General features: G+C 34.4%; 1 protein-coding gene and 2 long non-coding RNA genes across 8 annotated transcripts in view; 2 read left to right on the top strand and 1 right to left on the bottom strand.

Annotated features, from left to right (window-relative positions):
* LOC138698122 (transducin-like enhancer protein 4) overlaps positions 1 to 26,296 on the top strand; it is an 814,654-nt gene that overhangs the window by 461,991 nt on the left and 326,367 nt on the right. The gene's annotated exons all lie outside the window — the stretch shown is intronic.
* LOC138698120 (uncharacterized) lies at positions 9,625 to 14,181 on the top strand. Its single transcript, XR_011331698.1, has 4 exons — positions 9,625 to 9,980; positions 10,110 to 10,204; positions 11,397 to 11,509; positions 12,183 to 14,181. It is a non-coding gene; the product is annotated as an uncharacterized lncRNA (long non-coding RNA).
* Positions 16,121 to 19,230, bottom strand: LOC138698119 (uncharacterized). Its single transcript, XR_011331697.1, has 3 exons — positions 18,780 to 19,230; positions 18,558 to 18,665; positions 16,121 to 16,332 (listed from the first exon to the last, which is right to left on the bottom strand). It is a non-coding gene; the product is annotated as an uncharacterized lncRNA (long non-coding RNA).

Raw genomic sequence — 26,296 nt, 5'->3', positions numbered from 1 at the left:
AAAGTTCATTTATTATTTTAATGAAGTATATTAAATTCCACCATAAACTCGAAGGTACCTGCAAGAAATAGGTTAATATTATTTTTGTTTGTGCAAAACGAACTGAAATTTACTATAATCGCTTCACTCATTCAAGATTATAGCGATAATGAACTATGAAACCAATAAATATTAATTTGCATTTCCCTTTACAACAATAATATAATAACAATAATAATGAAAATATGAATTAATGGGAGTAACTTACGTGTACCGGTACTTGCAGTAGTTAACAAAGTGGGATGAGGTTAAGCAATAATAATCACATCAGAATTGGAAATAAAACGTGATCAATAAATTTTATTGTAACTTGTACTTTTTCTACGTCTCTAGTAAAGTAACAAATAAAAATAACAACAAAATTAACAGCTATAATTAAAAACATATCCTTTGAAAAAAAAAGTAGGCCTAAGTTGTCTGAAAATGTACAATTATTCAAGGAATCAGCTGATACAGACGTAGAATTAGTGCAAAGCTTTTCTCAGCTGCAGGTAATAACAGAACAGGTTTATTTAAAACATCAAATAAAGTTGGAACTGCATTCCAGATTATTTTTTTTTTGTTTTCCTTCATAAATTGTGTGTTTTCGAAATGAAGAGAGCAAAACTTTATATTATTATAAAGATATGCTTCATTCTTTGTCATTAGATCTTCCCTCGTGCTGTTTATTAACCACTTTTTGCATCTATAAGTAAAATAAGAAATAGATGTTAGGATTTTTCTTCACGAGCATCAATGTGAAAAACGCAACGACCTAGCACTCGATGGAAATGCGACTCAGTCAACTCTAAATCCAAAGTCGACCGTGGACAGTCTATTGTTTCTAGTTGCTAACCGCTTGGAGCGCTTTATCGCGAGATTTTGCAAAAAAACGCCTCAAGCTTCGCGACTGTATATAGTAGACTGTGCTGACAATCAGAATTCGAACTCGTTTCTCGTGCGTGCGCATCTATCGTAGCAATTACACAAAGAGTCATTAAGCTGTGTAGTGAGGATAGTCTGGCAATACTGGCAGTCGGCGTGCAACCTAATAATAGGTTATTCTGTACATAATTATATTTTATTTGTAATTTGATTGTAAAAAGAAACCCTCTTCTTCATATTTCATTACTTATTTCTTTCTGTTGGTTTTAAATCTGTGTTGCATGGTTTGAAGGTCGTTTTCAAAATGTTAAATTTGTAGGTACCGTAGCTTAATTGCAACCATTTATGAATATTATACCACGAACCGCCACTCAAGGATTATGAAACAACAGCGCAACTCCCTTGATTATTTTGTCAAAATGATGTAAGACTAGCACTTCAGCCGTGTCACAGAAGGGACCCACATCCACTCCGTAAGGATGGGGGGGGGGAGGGGGGAATACATTTTTCTGCTTGAAATCTAGCTCTGGTCCTGGCTGTAGTTTAACACAATGAGAAGGCACGCTTCTTGTGAATGTGTGTAAAATGTAGCCTATGTTAAGAACCCTCATAAAAGTGATGACAAAATGATTCCCAAGACTCCGTCGTTGAAAGTTAGTAAAATTTTGTACTGTATATAGGTCTACTCGCATTACTGTATGTTCTTACATAGATAACCATGTTCTAGTAATTTAGAGTGGTGCTCACATTACCTTTGTTGTGATCTTGATCTTTATACAATTCTAAAAGAGCAATATTTTAAGTCTGTCACGAAACCTCCACGCCGAAAAGCAGGAGAATGTCTACATCGAACATTCTTATTAAGACTTGATATATGAAGGTAGGAGCAGTTTACGTAACGCTCAGTTTTCGAGCAACATAATTTCTCCACCCCATTACTGTCTACATAATTTCTGATTTTTTTTTTGTCTTCATTTCTTATTGGTTGTCGATGTATATTGTTTTATAAAGCAGTTGAAATAAATTGCAATTCTTGCAAATATACTTCTGGTCCCACTTGTTTTTGAATGCATACTATTCTGAAACATTGCCAATTGCAAGCAGGTGCCGCGGCGAATAACACATATATCATTAAGTACCGCCCAGTTTGAAAGCTCTTAGAAACTAATAAATGTTTGGAAACCCGCTAGTGGTACGAATACCGACTCTAGGAATACGTTATTGACTGTAACCAATGAGAACATCGACGGTCTACAGAGAATAACTTTCATTGTTTATAATGACATTGCTTTTAGATTCGGTTTTTGAATACAATATCATGCCTCACTATTAAATGCATAAATAGTTAAAGAGTAAGATGCTTAGAAAGACTTGAATGCTGAGGAATCATTCTGTCGTGTCCAGTTTCAAACTTACGGTACAAGAGTTCGTAATAAAATAGATTATTCTCGGTGACGGTACAACATAAAAAGTTGTCATTTTAAAGGAATGTTTCGTAACCTGAGATTATTTAAGGGATTTCTCGCATAATATTTAATTAAAGTGGAGTGCGTGACGAAAATATTCATTCCTCTTACTAAAGTAGACTGTACCTGGTGTCGCATTAGTACACTTTTGGACGTTTTTTTATAGTCATATCGTGATATACCATAAGACTTAAAAAGAGACCTTTAGACTATAATGAAAGCAATACAAAATAAGCAATAGTAGGTTCTACACGAGTCATTAAATGAAATTATTTTTGCTGTATGAGAAATTAATGTGCATGCTTTGCTATGAACCTGCCATTATAAAGATGTGTACCTATAAATTTAACGATGTCGTTTAATTTTAATGTCATCGGGTAGGATTATTTTTCCTGTGAATACCTCACTAAAAAGCAATTACGTACTACTGTATACCTCTGATTGAGGTTCTGGCTGATTTGTACAGACAGTGCATCTCAGTTGAAGATATATTGTGTCAGAGGAATAACAATTGTTCTTGTATACATCTGAACTATGATTAGTGTACGTAATATGTAACTATTCAGCTGCGTATGCAATGGAGAGGGGAAAGGAACTGGCCACCTTATCCTATTATCTCATGGCTTAGTTGCCTCATGAGTGATGCCATATTAGTGTCACTTATGACACTAGCTGACTAAACTACTACTACTGTAGTTACATAAGTTATTGGACATAGGCGAATATTTGTCTCGTAATCGTATGTGTTCCCTAGGATGTGTTGAAGTCTTATAGTTAAATAACAATAATATCTAAGGGACGCTAGAACTTTTTAAAATTTCAAGGAATACGGGCGTAAGGAAAAAGACGTGGACCTTTACGGTGGAATATTATTTGCCGTAATTAATTAGTTTTTAGATATAATAGCGAAATTTAACGACACAGGAAGAGAAGTACATAGTTGCCGTCATAATACAGAAATCACTGTTTATAGGGATTGGGTAATAGGAATGGAAGGATTCCCCCCCTCCCATTCTTATTCAAATGCTTTTCTTCGATCACTGTAGCCTTTTCGAACACGAGACTTGCTATCATCTTCATCCTTCCATTTTCAGGAACATACTGCTGCTGCTAAAATAGACAATACTTACTGCAGAATACAGGGTGAGTCAGGAGGAAAGATACATGGTGTGAGGGGTAATAACATTGGTGATTCTGAACAAAAAATTTCTATGAACATATGCCTTGTTCTTAACAGTATCTGGCATACATCTGTTTGAAAATCACGGACGTCAGTCTATGTACTTCATTAGCACTAATATGCGGACACAACCAAAATGACATTAGGTTGTAGTAAGATCAATGAAACTTATTCTCTGCGTTGGATCGGTCGCGGTGGAGTCATTTCTTGGCCACCGAGGTCACCCGACATTACTACACTAGATTACTGTACGTGGAGGTGGCTTGAGAGCAAAGTCTACAAGCGCAAAGTAGAAACTTCTCGCTTGCATTTTACATGTTTTCGCTCAAGTAAAGAAATGTCCGAATCAGCTCAGATCAGCAACACAGCAGCTGTCTACAAGAACTGCGAAGTGCATTGCAGTTGACGGTAGACTTTTTGAACATGTTCTGTAAAGAAAAGTACACAATTAAACAGAGCCTAAGATAACAATGTTTTAATTTACTATCACCTGAACTTTTCATGTTCCTCATTGTTTCCATTAGTTTTCTCTGAAACCGTTAAGAACAGGACATATGTTCATATAAACTTTTTTGTTCAGAATCATCAATATTACCGTCTCTCAAACCATGTACCTTTCCTCCTGACTCACCCTGGTATATTAGGGCTTTCAGCTATCGCTCGTTATGGATATCAAACGTACAAATGTTGTTTTGGATGCAGGTAATCGTGAAATAAATTCATTTCACGAATCTCAGTCTCTATTTCATCTCTGACTGCTATATTTTGATTCTCCCTGTTATATTAAGCAGGTTTGCAGTGTGTTCGTCTCCACTTTCCCCGAGTCTCATTACGTAGAGTAGGCATAAATTAATATACTCAGTTTGCTCTTTTATTGCAGTAGTTTGTGTTTGTTTTATCCTTTACTTAGTGCATTTTAATTATTTTCTAGTGTCTTTATTTATAATAAAATATAAATTGGTTCAGCCATTTGTTGTGGGGAAGTTCGTTTCTGAGTTTTGTATTATATTCTGTTTTTCTTGTTCGTGACAACCGTATTTTTCTTCCATACTTGCAGGAGCACATCTAGTGTCATTGTTTTATAGACTTGTATTATTATTTCCTCCCCCCCCTTCCAGAAATCTACAAATGATACCATATCACTTTAAATTTTACCACTTAATATTTACACGCATTTTCTGTTTCCTTCGCAACGTTTATTTCGTGACAAAAATCATCACTATCATTATCATCATCCATCATCAACAACACGGTTTATACCGAATTGACCTGTATACGAATAATTTATTTGAAGTCTTCTATCCATCTCTTCCTCGGGCGTCCTGTTCTTCTTCTGCCCCTAAGTATGTAAAGTAATTGATGAGATAATCTTCTCCCAATACGTTGTATAAGATAATTATAAATTTTATGACAGTAGGCCCTTGTGTATTAAAGAGCAAATTTATGCTGTAGCGACACTTATTGTACATGCAATATTGTCTCCAGGGCTTTGTGAGGCGTCCAATTGTGCTATCTTACATTGTTTTCAGTGCATCTGTTTATTTGAAGATTTGATGTATTTGCAGCAGGATAGAATAATAATAGTTACTGTACTTATATTTTGTTGCTAACAGTATGTGCATTATTACTAGGATTGATGCAGCGTTTATTCAATTTCAGCGTTTATTCAATTTTCATACAAAACTATGACTCGTTTGAGTTTTGAGTGTTCAGTAAGGAGAAAAAATATGCAATAGGCCCTATATAGGATGTGCATTACTAAGTTATAGAAAATGCTTCTAAAGTTGCAATAAATTGAATTTTTAACACGTAATTCAAGATATATATCACGTACAAGGTACAAGGTACAGTACTAGTAAGAACCTAAAAGGAGGGACAGCCTACTTTTTATACAGCTTCATAAAATATTAATAATATGCCGCTTCATAAAGTATTAAGAAGAAACTTTGTGGCCAAGTATTCAAATTTCAAACAGAAGTTCTGACACATTCTGCGCCATCCCAGAATGTACGTACTTGTTTTCTTAAGACCTGTGGAGAAGTCCATGTCTATTCTCTCGATGATAAAATATGTAAGACAAATTGATGAATTATGGTGTGGTGCGATTATCAACCCCTCTCGTAGCATTCAGAGACTCTCCTGGCAAACAATTTATCTCTGCCCATGAGAAGAGAGGACTACATAGACTAGTCAAGAGCGATTCAGAAGAACCCTCTGAAGCAGATTACACAATGTGGGAGATGGGGGAACGGGGCAAGAGACTCAACGAGTGATAAAAATAACTCTTCTTTTTATATAGTACCGAGTGTCAGGAGGAAAGCAGTGTGGGAGGTCACTCGTTAAGAGGTCATCAAGTTAATATAACTTTTCTTCTTTTAAATAAAAAGGACACATGATTGATTGTTCCTCGAAACGCGCCCGTCTAGTGGAATAAGTGTGTTTCTTCATAGCTTCTGATCACAGCTGTGTTAAGAACTGGATACAGGGCATGCAAGAAGCTTGTCTTGAAATCACGCCCACCAATTCCGTAGAAATCGCTAATGTGACTTGCCTTGCGGGTACTCGTAACTAATTGTAGTCGGTATATCAACTTCAAATAATGGAGCGAAATTAAATATGTAGCCTACCCCACCCTGCGTATACATATGTTGAAGAAACTGGACCAGCTCAAATTCAGCAGCACCAGACTCGTTTTCACTTGACGCTTTGTCAAGCAAACTAGTTTTATAGCGTCGAATAAAATATTGCCAGATGATTGTGAGCCGTTCTTGGTTTGTGCATACAGTACAAAAGGAATGTCAACACAGATAATTTAGAAGTGAATGGGATAGTGCCAATGAAAGCGTTACAAGGAAAGGCTCTTAGTCCATTTTAATACCTATATTCTCAAAATTCTTAAAGAAGTCTAGAACTCTGAACATGACACCTTACTAGATCTTCCATATGCGACGGATTCTAAACTCCGTGGTACAGTAACAGCAACGGTAATAGTTTTGATACTATTTCCAAATAAAATTATTTGCAATATATCCTTCTTCTGTCTCTCCTGTTGTCTATTACAGGAAATTTTTCTATTTTCTAATTCTTTCTGGGCCGTCTTTTTGTCTTCTAACCTCTCGAAATATTACGGTTCTTCGTGACATCGATCTTTTTGAATTAATATTGATACATTTTCTCAGTATTTTAATTTTGCACTTTTTTGATTTTGTATATAATTCTTTGCTCATATATACTTTACTCGTTTAATTCAGTTTTTAACATTCCCAAGTGATTCCATTTCCGCCGATTACATTTTATCTAATCTTTTCCATTTTTTATTTTAAATTATTTTAAAAGGTCAAAATTTTAGGTTGAGAGGAAATGCAGAAATGTGCGAGTAAATAATATTCTTTTATTTGTAACCATATTGAATCCATTGACACTTCAGGGTTAGAATAGTTTTATCCGCATTGTATTTAACATAAACGTAACTGAAATGAAAATAATAGAGAACAATATAGATTATAATCTACTACTCAGACTGAATTGTACAAAATGACTGAAAATTTCAATTGTTGCAGTGCACTACACTAAGACTGAAGTTATATAATAGAAATAGACTATAGCAGACTAATGATTTTAGCACAAATTTCACAAGACAGATATTTGAATATACTTTTGTTTGCTAATCAGCTATTAATTATACAAAATAGTGAAAACTCTTTCAAAAAATCTAATTTTAAATTACATCAATTGTTGAAATTAAAATACGAAGATAAAAAACTTAATTAGTGGCTTTTCGTGGAATACCATCTGTACGAACAAAAATAGTAGAAGCGTAGAACAGGTTAGACACTTTATTTACGTTGGTTTTTATTTATTTTAGTAGGTTCTTTTACGACGCTTTATCACCAGCTTAGGTTATTTAGCGTCTGAATGAGATGAAGGTGATAATGCCGGTGAAATGAGTCCGGGGCCCAACACCGAAAGTTACCCAGCATTTGCTCATATGGGTTGAGGGAAAATCCCGGAAGAAAACCTCAACCAGGTAACTTGCCCCGACCGGGAATCGAACCCGGGCCACCTGGTTTCGCGGCTAGACGCGCTAACCGTTACTCCACAGGTGTAGACTCTTGCGTTGGTAAAAACATCAGCTATGATCAAGGTTATGATATCACAGTAAGGTTCATGACTTCCAGACGGTCTGCGGAACTGTAAACAGAACACTTGAAATAAAAGACGAAATTCTATAATGTGATAGTTCCTGTCATGTTTTGCGGCAGTAAACTGTGGACAGTAAAATTACTAAAAAAACATCAGGTAAAAATTCAGACTTCAGAAACGAAATTACTCCGACAGGTTAAAGGATACACGATACCGGTACTTGATGTTATATAAGAAATCAAAACACAAGTGAATTAAGGTATCTACAACGGAAATGAAAATAGATTAATATTACACAGAGTAATGGCAAGAACATTTAAAAAGGATTGCAGAAATATGACTACCAAAACAGGTGTGGGAGTACAAACTAATAGGCAGATGATCTACGGGCAGACCAAGAAACAAATCACAGGAGAATAAGCATGGTGCCTATACCGTGTAGTGGAGAAGAAGTAGTAGTACCAACTTACAAAAATCCTTTCTGGAGACCGATTGGAAATACAACAAACAGATGCCTAGCCAAAGCCATATGAAGGCAAATTCAAGCAAGGAGAGAAAAGAACACAGCGAACAATGAGGAGAAAGAACTGACTAACTAATATTCACCAAATAATTATTCTTAAAACATTGAAATGATTTGAATCTTCATTAGTCGGCATCAAATTACAACTTATTCATTGCTAAATTATGTAGCTTCTGCTGCTTCATGGTGTCAGTTTTATTACCATTGTACTATAATAGTAACGATCTATGATCTTTTTAGATGTTGATAATCTCAGTTTTACAAACTAATTGTCTTGAAAGCCTAAAATGTCGTATGTTAATTTAAGAAAAAATGGAGTGTATTATTATAACCTGATCATTTATTTGCAAACCTCTAAAGCAGATTGAAGTCTAGGAAATGACATAAAAGTGATGAATTACTATCTATTCGGTCCCATTTTTGCATAAATTAATATCAGTCATTAATGATTATAGGCCTATTATTAATCTCGTTATGTAGAAATTTTCTCAAAGTGATTAATGTCAAGTGGTGCAGTATTTTTCTAAGAATTGGAGTCTGATGCTTTGATTTATTAATTTATCATAGAAATGGTGAAATTTTGAAAGATTCCTGTACTTGAACTAATTATGGAATATATTATGTACTTGGTTGTCTTCATCATACATACATACATACATACATACATTTATTTTTAATAATGTGTAGCCAGAAATTAATAGCACAAGGATTACTGTTAATATAACATAATTGCATAGACATATTATTATTATTATTATTATTATTATTATTATTATTATTATTATTATTATTATTACTGTTATTATCGCAACTGATATAAGTTGCTGTAAACTGCAAATAGCAGCGTATTCCCTATACCAGAATTAACTAGGATTAAAGAACCCTCGACCACAATAACAATCTATAACTTTCATTAACAACTGCTTTTCGTAAGATAATGAAGTCTTGTTTTCCTTTTTACAGAGTGCAAGAAAGTCATATTCTGTAATCTTTTAAAAATAAATATTGGCAATTCTATTTTTACTATACTCGGCGTTCTTTCTTCCACTTTTACTCTTTCCCCCTCCCTTTAAATAAATTTGTTACATAGAGAAGAACGACAACACTGTGAGTGTATGACATCTGTATCTTCCGGCTATGTTCTTGTTGATACTGGTAACTAAACACCGATCTTCTTATAATGAAGTTGATGATTGTAAAGTAGGGTTCTTTATTCCTGGAAAGGAGAATATCTTGTCTGTTCATGCCACGTATTTTTCTTTCGTTAGGATAATGCAAAACAAACATGACAAGTTTTGGTGCGTTTAGCTTTGTAACAAATGTATAGCCTACTATAGCTTATTCACAGAAGTTACCCGTATTTTCGAAATTTTAGTCTTTATCTCACAGTAATTTGTTAGTCCTTTAGGGCCCTGTTCATAGACATCGCGCTAGCCCATGCTACGAGCGTTCTAAACTAGCCCCGGTTATAGCCAGGTTACTTTTACAGGATTCAGAGACGCCGATTAATCAGTGGCTACATTAGTCGGCCTATTAGCTTTGGAAACTGTTACACGATGCTGAAAATGCTACTGCGCATGTGCAGACTGGCAATTGTCATGCTCAGACGCAAGCGATTCCGGATCGTTTCTGTTTATTTGTGAGGTTATTGGCGATATTAAACTACAATAAACTATTTGTTTTTTCTTCTGTGATAAAAAAAAAAGCAAGAAATATACATGGCAGCGTGCGGGAATTCGACTACACAAGAAGAAATGTCGAAAATGTAAGTAGAAATGTTATAATATTATACCGTACGTAATATTTTTAGTTTAGGCCTAGACGTAACTATTATGAAATATTGGACTTCAAAGAGTGAATTATTCTAATTCAGTATATATTTATTTACTTTTAGTTGAAGAAATAACTAAAAACAACTGGTGGAGGATGCCCTGCTCCCGACATTGATGACGTAGGCCTACTAAACGATATGGAATGTTAACATATGAGGTATGTGTTTTTGGTTCTTAGGACATGTTTTTGTAAGTAAGATAGGCCTATTACTTCATGGTAAATGTTTAATGTGGCTCTGGTATGATTATGTCACCTAAGGCTACTCTGAATAGGTACTTGGTAGCCTAATTAATATAACGTAAATAATATATCTTGTAGGAATATAGCTGATAATGCTAGTAAAATGTAATTCTACAACAATCGTGAAAATGCAAGCTACCATAAATGCAGTTTGGATAATATGGCTTTGTAAATACCCATAGGGGATTGGGCCACAAACATCTGATGTCAACCCACACAATTATCAATCATACCTTAACGTAGGCCTAATATCTTGTGTACAAGAATTATCAAAACTGAGACCTTATTTTAAAGGGCAGTAGGAACGCCTAGAGATTTCTGAGATATCCTTTTCTCTACTTCGTCAAAAGAAATAACATTATTTGAGGTTAGAATTACCTACATAAGCATAAGAAATTTGTAGAATCCAAATTGATGGTCAGCTATAAAATTTCATTATCTTGTGTGTTTATAGAATGCTAGTAAGTGATTTGTAAAATATACCTATATCAAACTCATATTTATTACAGCACTGAAAAGACAAAACCTCATACGCCTATGTAATCTGTAGTTGTGGTGATGTAAACATAGATTACCTCTTATTGTGTTACAATAGAAAGCCCTAAGAGTAATGACAGGAGTGCAAGAAAGATTTTCGACCTTAGACTTTCTTTGAGTAGCCTACATGATGTTTCATGTCAGAAATCAAAACATCCATAATATAATATTATGATATATTAAACACTGTGTATATAATACAAGACAAATTAGATTTCCATTTAACCTCTATTATTCTCAGCTGTTATAAAACGTTCACTGTTTATGTATTATCTTAAAGCTTTGATGGGTCAAGAGGAAAAATTTAGAAAAGAATTATCTTAAAGCTTTGATGGGTCAAGAGGAAAAATTTAGAAAAGAATTAACAAAATTGCTTTATATTCATTTTTGCAAAATGATGCATAGTTTAATTATGTTTTAAATACTTACTATGTATTAATGAACATATTTTGGCTATCTGCTTAATTTACTTGTTCCACATCTCAAAGCTGCCATGCTGATGTAGAATCTATATAATACAATAAGTATTATGTTTACGTTTTCATTTAATATTAATACATGCTTATTTCAGGATGTTAGTATTGCACCATCATCATCATCAATCCCACGTATGTCTGCAATAAATCCTGTCTCCACAATCCCAGGTGAATGGGCGTTAACAGTCTCTACAGTAGTCAACAACAGGTAAGTTTAAGCTCTCATTCATACCTAAGAATATTGCTAGGCCTATTTATGATTACAATATTATCAATCAATCAATCAATCAATCTTCTTAATGCATCCAGCAGAGCTGTGTCTTCTGCAACTGGTACTGATGATTTTAATTTACTTTTTTTTTTGTGGTTTATAATAATCATACAATGTACTGTATATTATTTCAAGGCAGTCCATTGGGTCAGAATGGGACTTTACAACTGTGTACATGATGACAAATTATGGCTATTTTTCTTTAATGAAGGACAGTTTAGTTAGTATTAAGACATAAATATTAAATGTAACAATAATATTACAATGTATCACTAATATGAAACGGTTAAACAAGGGAACATTAATTTGAATACTAGAAATTGAGTGATACATTGTATGACAGTTATTCCAACCCAACCAACAAATTAATGCACAAGTGCTTCATAACAATTAAAATTTATGATCTGGAATATGAAGTGGGATGCATTTGAATCATAGTACATTTTGCAGAAAATTAAATTTTCTTGCATGTTTGGATCAAATAGATAATTTCAAACAATGTGATAAATTTTCAAACTTAGACAATTAAAAAAATTCACAGTTTTGATAAGTAGTGTCTTTTGTGTACAGTAGTATGCAAATGATTAACATTTTTTTCGTCTTTCCATAGGACTCTGCTGCAAGATCGTCGAGAATGACAGAGTATGAAGAAGTGTTCCTCCTAAGCATGAAGCCCAAAAATTAAATGTGATGAGAAGTTCTATGAATTGCAGAAAACAAAATTGTTATTAGAAATAAAATATTATTAAATGCAAAGTTAAAAATTATCTGGGACAAATGAAAGAACTAGAAATGTAACTTAGTAGTAGTGGTAATGGTGGTGATGGTAATAGTAGCACTAGTAGTGAAATTTTCTTGAGTTCTTGTCTACTTCATTTCCTTGCGAGCTTCCCAGCAGTATATAGGAACTTGAAATTCTTCTGTCCCAATCATTTTCTGGGGTTTGGTGTAGAGTAGTAAGTATTTCTTGTTCATTATTATATTTGTGTAGTTGCATGCTACACAGTGTTATGAGTGTAACAAGTTTATTCGATGGAGATATGCTGCTGGACAGTTGTGGCCAATTTCTAAGCTGAATGGGACAACTGCATCAGATTGAAGACTATTAGTATTACTGTATATTGGGCTCTAGTAGTGTTTTCAACTTTTTATTTTCACATTGTTGTTTAGTGAATTCTATACATGTGTGTGTGTTCCTTTTTCTTATTTTAATGTCGGTTAAGAGTTTTGCCGATTTATAAGACAGGTTACTTATTTATTTATTTTTTTTTTTGTTTTTGCTGGATTCATCATTCATCAAACCTGTAGTTCCTCAGTTGGAACATATTCCCTGATGGAGGTTTAAGTACCTACCTAAAGCAATTTAGTTACACTTATGTCTATAACTATGCTATTAAGGTGGTGTTAGTAGAGAAATTTAATTCAGAGTCTTTAATTTAGGCTTGGAAGTCTCTAATGAATTGATCCATGAATTGAAAAAAGCAAAATTATTATTAGAAATGGAAATGTTAAGAAAACACAATTAGAAAGAAAAGAATAGGAGGAGGGCCTAATGAAAAGCTGGAAATGTTGTTTTCTAATGCCAGGCATTTGACAATAAAGTCATTTGACCTCTTGCACTCCAATATTTTTCGAAGATATTGTCATGGTCAGCCACTGAGGCACAGATTTGAGGTGTTCCAAATCCATTTCTTGGTTTGAGTTGCACAATGGACAAAAACTGGAAATGTAGTACTTTAGTGTAATGTTCTCTCTTTTATTACATTGCTGAAACTCATGTTTACAATATCATGCTCTTTCAATAAATAATATTTTGTTTTATTTTGTGTTAGAAGAAAATACTTATATTTCACCACTTCTTTAAATGAATTTATTTTTTTATCAGACAGTCTATCAAAGGTAGAGATGTGATTTTGCATGGATAGTTTTTTAGTTATGAGGGAAATGCTTCATCACTGCACAGTGAACTGTCAACATTTTGAATTTAGAAAAAAAAAATATATATATATATATTTTTTTTCCAATCGTAAAAATATTTTTTTCATATAGTAGGACAGTATTTTACACGTACTAATTTTCATAATTGTACAAGATACAGTAATAGTGGAAAAAATGTTGAATATTTGCAAAATTTTACTGCTGTAAGCTGTACCTAACCCCTTCAGGTAAATTGAATAAATGTAGCTTGTATGTTAGAGTAAATATCTGGTCGCAGGATTCTTTCCAATGCAGGGCTAAATCTGCAATGCTTCACTCATTTCTTGTGATCATTTTACTGGTGATTCGTCTGTATTTTTGCATGAAACTCATTCAGAAGTTACTAATTTGCATCACTTACAACCTGAAATGAATATGGAACTTAGGAATGAGGAGAAAAATAAAGGTCTATATTTATTTTCTTAATACTCTCACTCTATGCTAAACGATTTTTTTTTTTTTTTTTTTTTTTTTTTTTTTTTTTTTTTTTTGTAATGGCGTTTGCTTATTCTTGTATTATGTTGACATGCTTTGTTTGGCTTTTCCCCCTTTGTCCTTAGAATGTACAATAGTTTGTAACTTAGAAATAAGTGAATATGCAAAATATGAATAAAATTATTATATGAAGCGAAGTTTAAACCTACATACGAGTTTTAATTTAATTTACAGAACCCTGAGTTTCCATTATACTACTCCCTTTCTTTGATATTATAAACTTATTAATTTGTCCTACAGAATAATATCTGTAATATTGACAGTTAATAAGTCTATAATATTCTCATAGCTGCAGTGCATATTTCTGTACAGATTACTGTGCACTAAACTGCGGATTCCCGGCCAAACAAGTCACTCAACTGAGTGCGCTCCTAGTATAATGGCAGTTGACATTGGACATAAACGTCAACATATATGCCTAACTTGGAGTCAGGCCACAAAAGAAAACATTGAAGGAGGAGGGTTCCACTGGTGCTGTGGATTGAATTCGGCGTAGCTCAGTAGTCAGAGCGCTTGGTATGTAGAATCAAGGACCCGGGTTCGATCCCCGGTGCCGGAGCTGATTTTTCTCCTCAAATATTAACCTTTCTTTGATGTTTATTTGTGAAAGTTCTCCAAGATTATCCATGTGCTATCTATGGTGCCAGTACCTAAAATCAAATATTTTTATATTGAACTTAGTGTATGTCATGGAAAGGTATATTATCATAACATCCTATTAAAAAATAATCGCATTCTGCCATCTGTTTCAGTGACGTGTGGGCATTGGCACTGGATGCACTATTTATACTTGGAGTAATTTATGTGAGAGTTTTTTTTTTTTATTAGACAGTAACTCTATAATTAAATCAGTCATTTCTAAAAGGACTTTATCCAATCTTTTTGCTAAAATCAATTTAGAACGCTATCATATTCTCACTTGAATACGCCTTTCTGATGATGGGGATTATTCCATGTATTTTATTCAGATCTATGCAGGCTTCACAATATTCACACCACTTCTCAGAGGGCCCTAATCCTGCAGTAAGGCGATTTTTATGGAGATGAGATTTTGAAATAAAGTCCATTCAGAAATTACTGATTCAAATATAAGTTTATTAGCAACATTCCACGTTATGCATACTTCAACTTTTTGTTTTACTTTGAATTGACGAAGATGTTAATATATGGACTATAATGGTTTTCAGTGACTTCTATAAATAAGGAAGCATAGAAAGTAATTTGTCACACGGTACAGTATGTATATTAACCTTCTGTATACCAACCTCTAAATGTAGGCCTACACCAATCTTATTACATGTATACCCCAGAATATGATTGCAAATGAGTACAAGTTTACAAAATGCCCTATGAAAAATTGGTACTATTTCTCTTTTATCGAGGAAACGTTTATATTATAAAGAAATTATCATTAACAGTTCTCTTTTTTTCTTTCTAAATAATTTCTTTACAATTTATGCACACCTTTACTGTGTAGTGTCTGAATGGTCATTGCACTCACATGGCATTCTGTACTACACTTCCCATCCCTATTTCTCGGACATATCTTGCATCTCCCAACTTGTGCAGATGGCTAAGGCTGAAGACAACTCTCTTTGTAAATTGTAATTCTCTGGAGTCCATTTTTTTAACATTTCAAAAATGAACTGCACAAACTAAGCTGGGGATACTCACTCAGTGACACAAACAGGTACTAGACTGCTGCAATAATAATAATAATAATAATAATAATAATAATAATAATTAGAATATTAAAAATTGAGGTGTATATTGCAGGTATAGCAACCCAAGAAACGAATGTATAAGTGATTCATAAGAAATAAAATTGACATGAAATACAAAGTGCACACCAGTGATTTGTGCAGTCAGTTCACATAACTTAGAGTATCTTATATTTTCTTAGATGTTAGAATGAAATAATTTCCAACAAAATGATAATCTTTCAAACTTAAACAATAAAAAAAAAACATTAGTGTGATTGGTGTACACAGTTACATTATGTGGTATACAAAAGTTTAACATTCTCCCTTACTTTTCATTGGTTTCTGTCCATGATCATTTAGAATAATAACACAGTATTTCATTTTTTTTTTATTTAATTTATTTTGTTCCATAGAAGCTTTAAGATGTGGAACAGGTCAAGAGTTACACAAATTCTTGGCAAGATGAGGTGAGGCCGAGGATTCGCCACATATTACCTAACATTTGCCTTAATGTTGGGGAAAACCTCTGAAAAATCCATCCAGGTAATCAGTCCAAGCAGGAATCTAACCCAAGCCCGAGAGCAGCTGCAAATAGGTATAAAAATAATTAAAATGGTATAAAAAAGTATAAAACGATAGCAAGCAGATCAATTAAATTTTCATGCATAGACAATTGAATTAAGACAATACCTAGCGAGCAGATTAATTCAGTTTAAAGGCATAAACAATTAGTTGAACTACACAATAATTTAGGTATATAGCAAGCAGATTAATTCAATTTACAAGTTTAGATATTTTATCAAACAAATTTAATGAATTATAGCATATAGAATTCATCACTTAAGCTTATACAAAAATACACAATACATTGCAAGTAGAGTAATTCACTTTACAAGCATTAACAAATATTTGTGTACACTATAACCACTATCCCACAACAAAATGAAGCGTCCAAATTCATGCTGTTCAAATCGCTTCTTAATTCTAATCTCATTGAAAATGTGAGAGTCATGGGCACTTCCTCTTCAACGTGCCACTATATCCAGAATTTGGAAACTTGCATCACTTATAACCTTAAATGAATAAGGTAATATATGTGTTAACTAGCAATTTCATAAAGGAATTTCTATAAAAAATTAAAACTGGTAAAAAAAACTATCATGTGGGTACACAAATGAAAGCTACGAATGTGATTTGTCACTCATATAAGTGAATTGTATCCCTTTTTTGTGCTATTTTTTGTAAAAAATTTTGAAGTTTTTTAACTAAGCAATAGTTTTTATTCTTTGAGTTTTTTTCATTCTGATATTTAGAGCTGCTAACAGCCTACAGCAGTTGTGTAAGCATGCCACTCTGAAGTTAAGACATCACAATATAAATTGCAACACTTTTATATAATGTCTCACCCATAACGCAAAAATTAACATTCCAGTAATTAATTTAAATTCTACGCCTATACTTTGCAAAAGTAACCTAAAACATGTACATGTAGCTAGTTAACCTATAAACTTGAAACATATTTCTATGAATCCATCATTATGATCCCATAATATTTTTCATAGTTTCATCTTCAGCATCACTAAACCGATAAAGGATGAGGAAATTTCGAGAGAAATTAAAAGCAGATCCTCAGTCTTATCCTGCATATGTAACCTAAAAGAGAGAATGTGATAAGCAAAGAAAAAATGTTACATTCAAGTATGCAAGCAGTACCATATAGTGTTAAAAAAGAAGAGACTGTCTAAAATGGAGTGTAAAAGGAAATACAACAACAAACTGAAACAACAAATTCTTAAAACACCTGAAAGAAAGGAAAACATACCATCTCTAGAGAAATGAAAGTTATAGTTGAAACAGGTCATTTGGCAAGGCTGTAAGTAAAAATAATTACCACTGACCCCATCACAAAAAAGAGCTGTGATAAAAACAGTAACATAAAATGAATTATCAGGTTTCACAAAATATTTGTCTTTTTATAAGTAAGGCCTTCAGTAACATATGAAGCAATAGAAAAGGTGCTGTTTTTTTTATCAAAGAGATGATATTAGTTAAATTTATCTTAGGTTTGCTCATCTATGTATTATGTTGATGTATTGCTTGACCTTCTCGTAATTCTCCAGAAAAGCTACATTGAAGGAGGAACAATAGATCTTTGCTTCACTGACTTCCGTGACATAGGTATATACAGTAGGCCAAATAAACATGTGGTTTTAGTCAGCAGCCACAAATACTTTCAACATAAAAATCGTTTAATAGTTACTTGGGTACTGTTACTTACATACTGTAATGCACTGTTTTAGCTCCCACACGCCCACTTATTACCAATATAACACCATTTCTCTAATAATTCTCCCTGGACTTCTCGCATGTTATATTAGTAATTAGTTAGAAGGAGGGGGGGGGCAACATTGAGGCGATTTTTTATTGTCTTCTTCAGTGTAGCTTTTCTGGAGAATTACAAATTACAAATCTTTTTTCTTGTACCATTTAACTGAAATAATGTAATATAATGCATTACTATCTAAAATGTAAATAAAGTTATTAAAAGCTAAACTAGCACTGAGGTGGTTCTCTTCGTACTCTGCTTATACACCTTGCATATACGAATCTGTGATAGATTAGGTTAGATTATTTTTGGCTGTTATAATGCCTTGCATATATGACCAACTGCATCTCTACAAAAATATCTTACAAATTCAACGATTTTCAGTATCGAAATCATCGGAACTACCTCAGCGCTAGTTTCACCAAAATTTCAGCCTAGGTCTACATAACCTCTTACGGGTTGTAATTTCATTTACAGTACGTACCTGAACGTTTAATAGAGAATACCATCCTTTTCGGTTGATATATATTTGTGACAGTTCTCCTCCTACATTTGTTATGGGTATGTGCGTGCCATCTATGGCGCCAATAACCTAAAAATGATGAAATATCACAATAGGCCTACTGTACCAATATGGTACCGGTACAGTACAAATTTCTCGAAGAAAGCATTCACATACAATATTCAAATCATGAAATATAATTACCTGAGGAAATCTTGCAATGTCGTCAAACTTTCTCGCAGTGTTATTCGTTTTTCTTCCCTAGGAAAACATACGTAACGAGGCGCAAGTCCAGTGATTGCTACTGACACATTCGTTATTATACATCTTACAGAAGCCTGACTAATGTTGTATACTTCATATTTTCTAAATATGTCCAATCTCGGTAGTTACGTCTTCCTCCTACGTCTCACATCACGAATTCGACGTACATAACCCACATTCACTGCATCATAACAGCCATCTTGCTAAGCTAGTCGGCCTCTAAACTACCCTACCGGCGGGGGCTAAAATTTAGCCAGCCAAACCCCTCTTAGTACACGTATTATCGCTAACACTAGTTTATGAATACGAAAAACGTTAGTTCGCTGATCATCCACCGGAAGTAGCTATTTAACCCGCTCTAAGAATGTCTATGAATAGGGCCCTTAAAAACTACGATATAAATGCCCAGCAATTGCAAAATTTGAATTGTGAAACGTAGCGATAAGTAGCATAATTCTGTGCATGAAGTGCTGCATCATCTGAAGTCGGGAATCGTATTCATCATCGACATTGTTATCACCAGTCAAGAGTTGAGCAATTTAGCTTACCATGACCTCAAATTGATCACCTATTGTTTACCAGGACTGTTAACACAGGAATCGAGTGGCAATATGAAGGGTACACGGGAAAAACGATCAAGGTCCATCAAACATCGAAATTGAGTTAATAATGCTATCTTATAGTGGAAAAGAAGTACTATCATGTGATCTAGCTAGTAATAAGAAATCATCGTTCTTGACATTCCACTACGCCAATTTCTATTAAATACACACATAACAAAGTATTAAGTGCTTAAACTTTAAAATTCGTTTTTCTCGAAACTTTCTAAAATGGACCTTGATCGTTATTCCCGTGTACCCTTCATATGTGTTTCGTAAATTACTACCTTAGCATTAGGGCTATATGCTGCCTCATTTGCTAGAAGAAACTGATCCATAGGCAGGAAGTCTGCGGCTTCGATTTCAAGCTGGGCAAATGACGCAACCATTTCAAGAAAGACGCCAAGTAATATGAGGATAAAGCAGTTGGCATTATTGTAATACGAGCTCCTAACAGTAAAGATAGCCTATTTTAGGTACGGTGTAATAGATTTAAAAATTGCAAGAGTATCCCATAGATAAGTAGTTTTTGCAATAAAAAGGTCGAGCATAGACTCGTAACATAAAACATCCAAGAACTTACAGAAATGCAAAGTAGTGAACTCGGAAGTTTCTTTTTTTTTATTTTATTAGACTATCTGTTAATCTGTTATTACATCTTGTTGTTGTTTCGAAGGATAGTCTGAAGTATTGGTGGGTAAGAGTGGACCGGACACTTTTCTTCTAGTGAGATAATGGAGCATTTATGAAACAACTGTGAAGAAATCTGTATTACGATCTTCCCTAAATGTTCTAACACCGTAGGCTATTTGGAAATACCTTTTATGTGATTCGTTGATTTGCATTAATAAATGTTGGTGCTCTTGAGTTTAACCGAAGAGAATAATCTGGCTAATAATCGAACATCGGCAGATTCCGTGAAATTTGTTGTAAACAGTGAGACTCCTATATTTCCGATTACACAAGCTTCTCCTGTCGTCTGGCAACCACTTTATAGGGCTAATAGCTACCAATATAGGTCTACTATTCTTTCTCGAACTTTAATAGAGTCTTTAAAGAATTTAATGTAAAGAATTAACGCCACTATTATGCAGAAAATAAGAGGAGGAGAGCGTCACGTATTTTGTCTTAATTTCGACCAAAATTATTTCATTTATAATGTTAAAGGAGCTTGCAACTTAAACTCGATTTTCAATAAGAAATGCATTGTAAAGACCATGCTTTGACAAAAACAGCCGAAAAAACCGGAAGTCTGTGCAGTTCTTAGAACCAGAAAATTTAATGTCCCCTTTAGTTATGCAGGGCATTTCAGGCCGTGACGTCACGGATGGCTTGTCTCTCGCTAAGCCAGATCGTTCTTATCTAAATGAGCGGGTGGTGCAAGATGAATTGCTTCGATGTGTATTTGTTCGCAATGGATATGGATAATGTTCATTCGTATATGTTTGAATCAGAAGTCGACGAGGACAAAGACGTGGAACAAGCAACAGCAGACCTGGGCCAGGAGGAAATAGCCGAAATAACATGAACTGGTGTGAATGTGAAGCGTGCGTGATTATGCCAAAAGCGGAAGAAATGTGTGCTACCACGAAAGTGAACGTATTTGTAACTAGCGAGGAAGTGTTGAGTGCATTACCAGTGCACGATAAAACAGATTTTGAAAGACAAGAACTAAATAATATTACAAAAATTGTGGCGTACAGTTTGTCTACTGGGTTAATTGTTGGTTATCTTTTGGGGCAGGGAAATAAGAATGTGTTGTGGATAAGATTAGAAGGAAATATCCAGAATAGGGTGGGTATACCAGAGATTTAATCCCGCAGAGAGCAGAGAAATTGTGTAGGTCAATTTTGATTGGGCACTTGGGAATTTTTAATACCTTCGTATTTGAATAAATTATTATTAATTAACAATTTAGTTATTTTTGTTTGTATTGCTGTTTACAGATTTTTAGTCTATGACCCATGCTTGGTATTGAAATGGAAAAAAGTGCCTGCTCTTCTTTATGGGATTTTCAGTAGTGCATTAGTAGGTGATGGATTTATTCGCTTTCAGCAATAATCGATTTATTTTTAAACACGTTTAAAGATTTTACGCTATATTGCTTTCATTTAAAATATAGATTTCTAATAACAAAATAATCTTACGTAACTTATTTTTAACATTTTGTGTAAAACTAAGTCAAACAAGTCGATAAGTGCCAATCGATATTTTTACATGAATCACTGCCATTATATTCTAGATGCAGAAGAGCTTCTTTTACAGCAAGAAGGATCCAAATTAGAGAAATTTTTACTGTATCCCTTTTATAAAGCATTGAAAATGAGCCTCCAAGCACTCCTCACATAGTAATTTCTTCGCATGAGGTCGGTAGGGTTTTCAAAAGTAGGGTTGTTACACTGGAGAGATTATTCTTATTTTGTGTAATTGTTGTCTTTGTCTGGGCATAAAATCTCACACAAAAAATCTGATAGCAATGTTGATTTAGACGTATTTTGAATAAATTGTTGTATCATTGTATTTATTCTCATATAGCACCCTCTTGATTGTGAAAGGTAATTTTAAAATAATACTCTCCTTTCAATTTATGAAGTAGTTTCGGCATCTAAAAATAATGGAAGTCACAAAAATTTTCTAGAGATGACTTCTTTTTGATCTTGGCTACAGTGGCATGCCCTCAAAATTAATCACTGCTTTGTGTTGATATTATAGATGTGTACACAATTTAATGAACAAAATTAATTTCATGAGCATTTTTGTCTTTGGTACACGATCAGTTATTGACGTGACACTTTCACTTTTTGATTAATTTGCATTTAATTTGGAATTTAGATCTTTAAAAAACTGGTTTTGTAAAGTGACGGTAAATCTCGAATAACAGTGCATGTTTCCTATGGCTCCAGGACGAGGCACAGGAGCTGTACATTTTGGTAATTTTATGGATTGCCGTTTAGTTCCAAACCTTACTGTTCCTTGATCACAAGTTTAACCTGTCTGAGAATTTCCCTCCGTCATTCATGTTTTATCGTCTTAAATACGCACTTCCACCCATTTTTAGAGGCTTAGGTAACATTAACTCTTTGCCCTTTTATTCTATCTATATATTATTGTTGAAATTCAAAATAGATAAATGGTACTTGTGACCATCCAATTTTAAGTAAAATCACTTATTTTAGTTTGTATTTGAGTGCAACGTTATGAAATGATTACAGTTTCCTTGTGTCAAAGTAATTTTTAGTGTCCTTCACATCTTCGAAGGACTTGTCTCTTAGAATCGAAGATTAGACTTGGTAATCGTGGAACAAATTATATATGATTAATTTTCTTTTCACATTGTTTGAATCGAACTAGAGTTATCTCTCTATTAGGCAATTTATGGAAGGATACATTCTTATCGCTGTGGAGTTTTTACTGCAACCGAACACACAACACCTTTTCGACATGATTGAAAACAATACTACTTGCGCCCGAGAGCCAAGACTGTAACCACACAGCAGACAAGGCATCCGTGACGTCACTATCTCCACCCATTGCTACTAAACTCAACTTATCTCGAGAACTAGATGTCGTATGAAGTTCGGATTTTGACAACTATAGTACTCTCACCAAGGCGTATAATTTACAGTAATATATACAGTTGCCAGCTCCTTTAAATTATGTGTCGGCAACAACTGCAATCTCCCGACTATAAATTTTAAATAAATTATGTTTTATTTAACGACGCTCGCAGCTTCCGAGGTTATATCAGCGTCGCCGGTAGGCCGCAATTTTGTCCCGCAGGAGTTCTTTTACATGCCAGCAAATCTACTGACATGAGCCTGTCGCTTTAAGCACACTTAAATGCCATCGACCTGGGCTGGGATCGAACCCACAACCTCGGGCACAGTAGGCCAGGACTATACCTACTGCACCACCCAGGTTCCCTTCTATAAAATCTAAGTCTTGGGAAAAGAGGAATTGAAGTTCTGTATAAGAAATTGTGGGTAGGAACTTTTAGGCATTGACTTGAATATTATCTAATGGAAATATAATTATACTATATTATTATCACGAGAAGTCGCTAAATGTGTGTAAGCAGGACGGGGGAGAGTGATAATATGTGTACACTACACTATAGTCATTAGAATTCAGTTTCACACAAACATCGAACTTAATGACGACTGAAAACAAAACGTGTTTTTTTCTTAGTTCTCATTATTGTTACATTAAGTTTCAATATAGTTTTTGTGATACAGGTCATACTGTTGTAGGTACCGTAGTGACATAGAATGAAATGTACCCTTATGGACATTCCCAAGATACGGACATCACCCGATATGTACATATGTTTAATCTCTGTCTTGACTGTAAGCATATAGAAAAATGGTTAAAAAAACAAGTATCAGTTATGGATACGGACAGGTGTTTCACAGTTTTAAAGCTTGCTTAATCTCTTAAATACGGACAGTACTTGGTTTTAGAATCTAACACGTAACGAAAACGAAAAATATAGTTTCGGGGAGTGTATAATAATAAACTGTATTGAAGGTTTAAAAATCCCTTAAACAGTAAAAAACAGACAATGAGGGTCATGTATACTTCATTTTATATCATGGAGTGCAGTTTCACAGTAAGGACTTTGCCGACAGGCTACTGCCTCCTATTAATTCGTTGTCATAAATGTTTTCCTTGCTGTGATGGAAATATTGTCTTCGCAACCCTCGTTCAGAAGAATTGATAGGCTCCCTTCATATCCGCGTGGAGTGAGAGTTGCCACATCTTTTCCGAATTCCAAGAATCCCGTCAGTTAGCACGAGAGTATCATTTTGAGGGTCGCCAGGAATGTGGCAACTGTGCAATATTTGGACGAGGGACGGGATGAGATGGTCAGATGTGTTTGTGTAGGAAGTCGTAAATCTGTAAGTGGGTATTCAAAGGCGCCACCGACCTGCACTCCATGATATAAAATGAACTTTACTAAGAAGAACGTGCTAGCCCGCATAATCCCAGCAAGCTAGCTAGCTGGAAGCGGTTGGGTTCTAAAGAATGTCATAAAATGTATCATGACTAATGGGTCCAAAATCTAGTTATAGGACGGGATCTGTTTTTTTGAAAGCAGAATGAAGTCGAGCTACATAGAAGATAACTTTGACGAAGTGTAGAAATCGATCCAGAGGCTTCTGAACCAGGCAGTATATGTGAACATTGAAGTCAGTGAATACACCTTGATTGACAGCAGAGTAGACGTGAAGAAAATTTATTGGACATAAGTGAGATTGTGAAGGACGTACAGATCAAGAAAAAAATTTGGGCCACCTGAATTTTCGAAGTTCCAGTTGTAACATGCGCATGCTCAGTGCTTAGTGAGTCTGTACGAGCAACAACAAACATCTAACAATGCGTATAGACCTTGTGAGAATGAGGGGGGAGACGAAAGAGATGGTGATTTGATCTCTCAAAATTCAATAAAAGACCTTAAATTAGCCTACTAGACAGTGGACGAATTGATGAAATTTGCATTCCTGAGTTGAATGGTGTAAACTCTATTGTATACTGGAGTATAAATTGCATGATATTTTCCAATCTTTTGTTCCTGTCTAGTTTAAAGTTGCAAAGCATTTGCTGTATTTATAATAAAATAAATTTCATTTAAAGAGTGTTGGTACATATGCAAGTTATAAAGTTGCAGTTAGATTGTGCAAATTACCTCTCAATAAAGGACACCTCCCAGATGCGGACAGATTGTTACGTTCATTCCATGTCCGTAAATGAGAGGTTTCACTGTATATAATAAATTTTCTCATTTACGATTAAATACCTATTTCCGGTGACTTCCCATAATTCGAGTGCAATTATGTCAAGGAAAAATTTATCCCTTTAAGGAATTGAAAAACAATGTTTTTTACAAAGTAAAACAAATATCGGTTAAAAACCTCCATGTCTCTGCTCTATGTAGGGGCGGTGGAATTACGTACAGGAACATGAGAATGGTTGGCGCCAGCACTAATACCGCCTCGTACACAAATTAAACAATAGTGGTTAAAAGATTCTACACATGCATAGCCTTCGCCGTAATTGCTGGATGGCATGGTTCTTTCGCTCTCGTTTGTTGTGGTCGGTGCTATTCCTCATCCTGTCATGAGAAGTGACTAACACGACCTTCCTCGATTACACGATGTGACACCGTCACGCGCCAGCCGCTGCCGGTAATTACATACTGTAACTAACTGGTACATAACTAGCCTATCTCTAGAGATAATCTCTGATACCGCCCGGTCCGGAAGCTACACCTGCCCCGACGACGACTCCATCTGATATTCACACACGACCACTGTGGAAGCTGCGAACCTATTCTTTGTGTTACGACCTTGCTGCTATTCACTAACTACAGTCCGTCCTCATTCACAGAGGTGTGCGACCATAATGGATTTTCGACATAGCTACAACAGTGCAACACAGTGCTCCAGCAGAAATGATTTAAAACACAGTAGATAGCTTTATAGATAGATAGATAGATAGATAGCTTTATTGATATTGTTCACAAAAGTACAAAACTTAATGATTTAACAAAAGATCTATATACAAATGTAGTTCTACATAATAAATATACACTTTCCTAAACTAATTAATCTATCGCAAATCTCAATACTTTTATTGGTTCAAACTTGCACTTACGTCTTGTTTTAGTGCATGTTTAAACCAATCGTGATAATCCTTAAGACTTTAAACCTTAATTATTTGCTCCTTTTTCAAAAATCTAATTGTAATATTTAGGTCTTATTTTACATAATAATTTATTATTCCAATTAGATGATCAGATGTCGACATACTGTAAGTTATGAACCTGAAATAGCTGAATCGGTACATTCCATATGTAGG

The sequence above is a fragment of the Periplaneta americana genome, chromosome 4, assembly GCF_040183065.1.
Source record: "Periplaneta americana isolate PAMFEO1 chromosome 4, P.americana_PAMFEO1_priV1, whole genome shotgun sequence".
Taxonomy (NCBI): Eukaryota; Metazoa; Arthropoda; class Insecta; order Blattodea; family Blattidae; genus Periplaneta; species Periplaneta americana.
The sequence above is the reverse complement of the archived record's forward strand: the minus strand, read 5'-3'. Positions and strand labels throughout refer to the sequence as shown.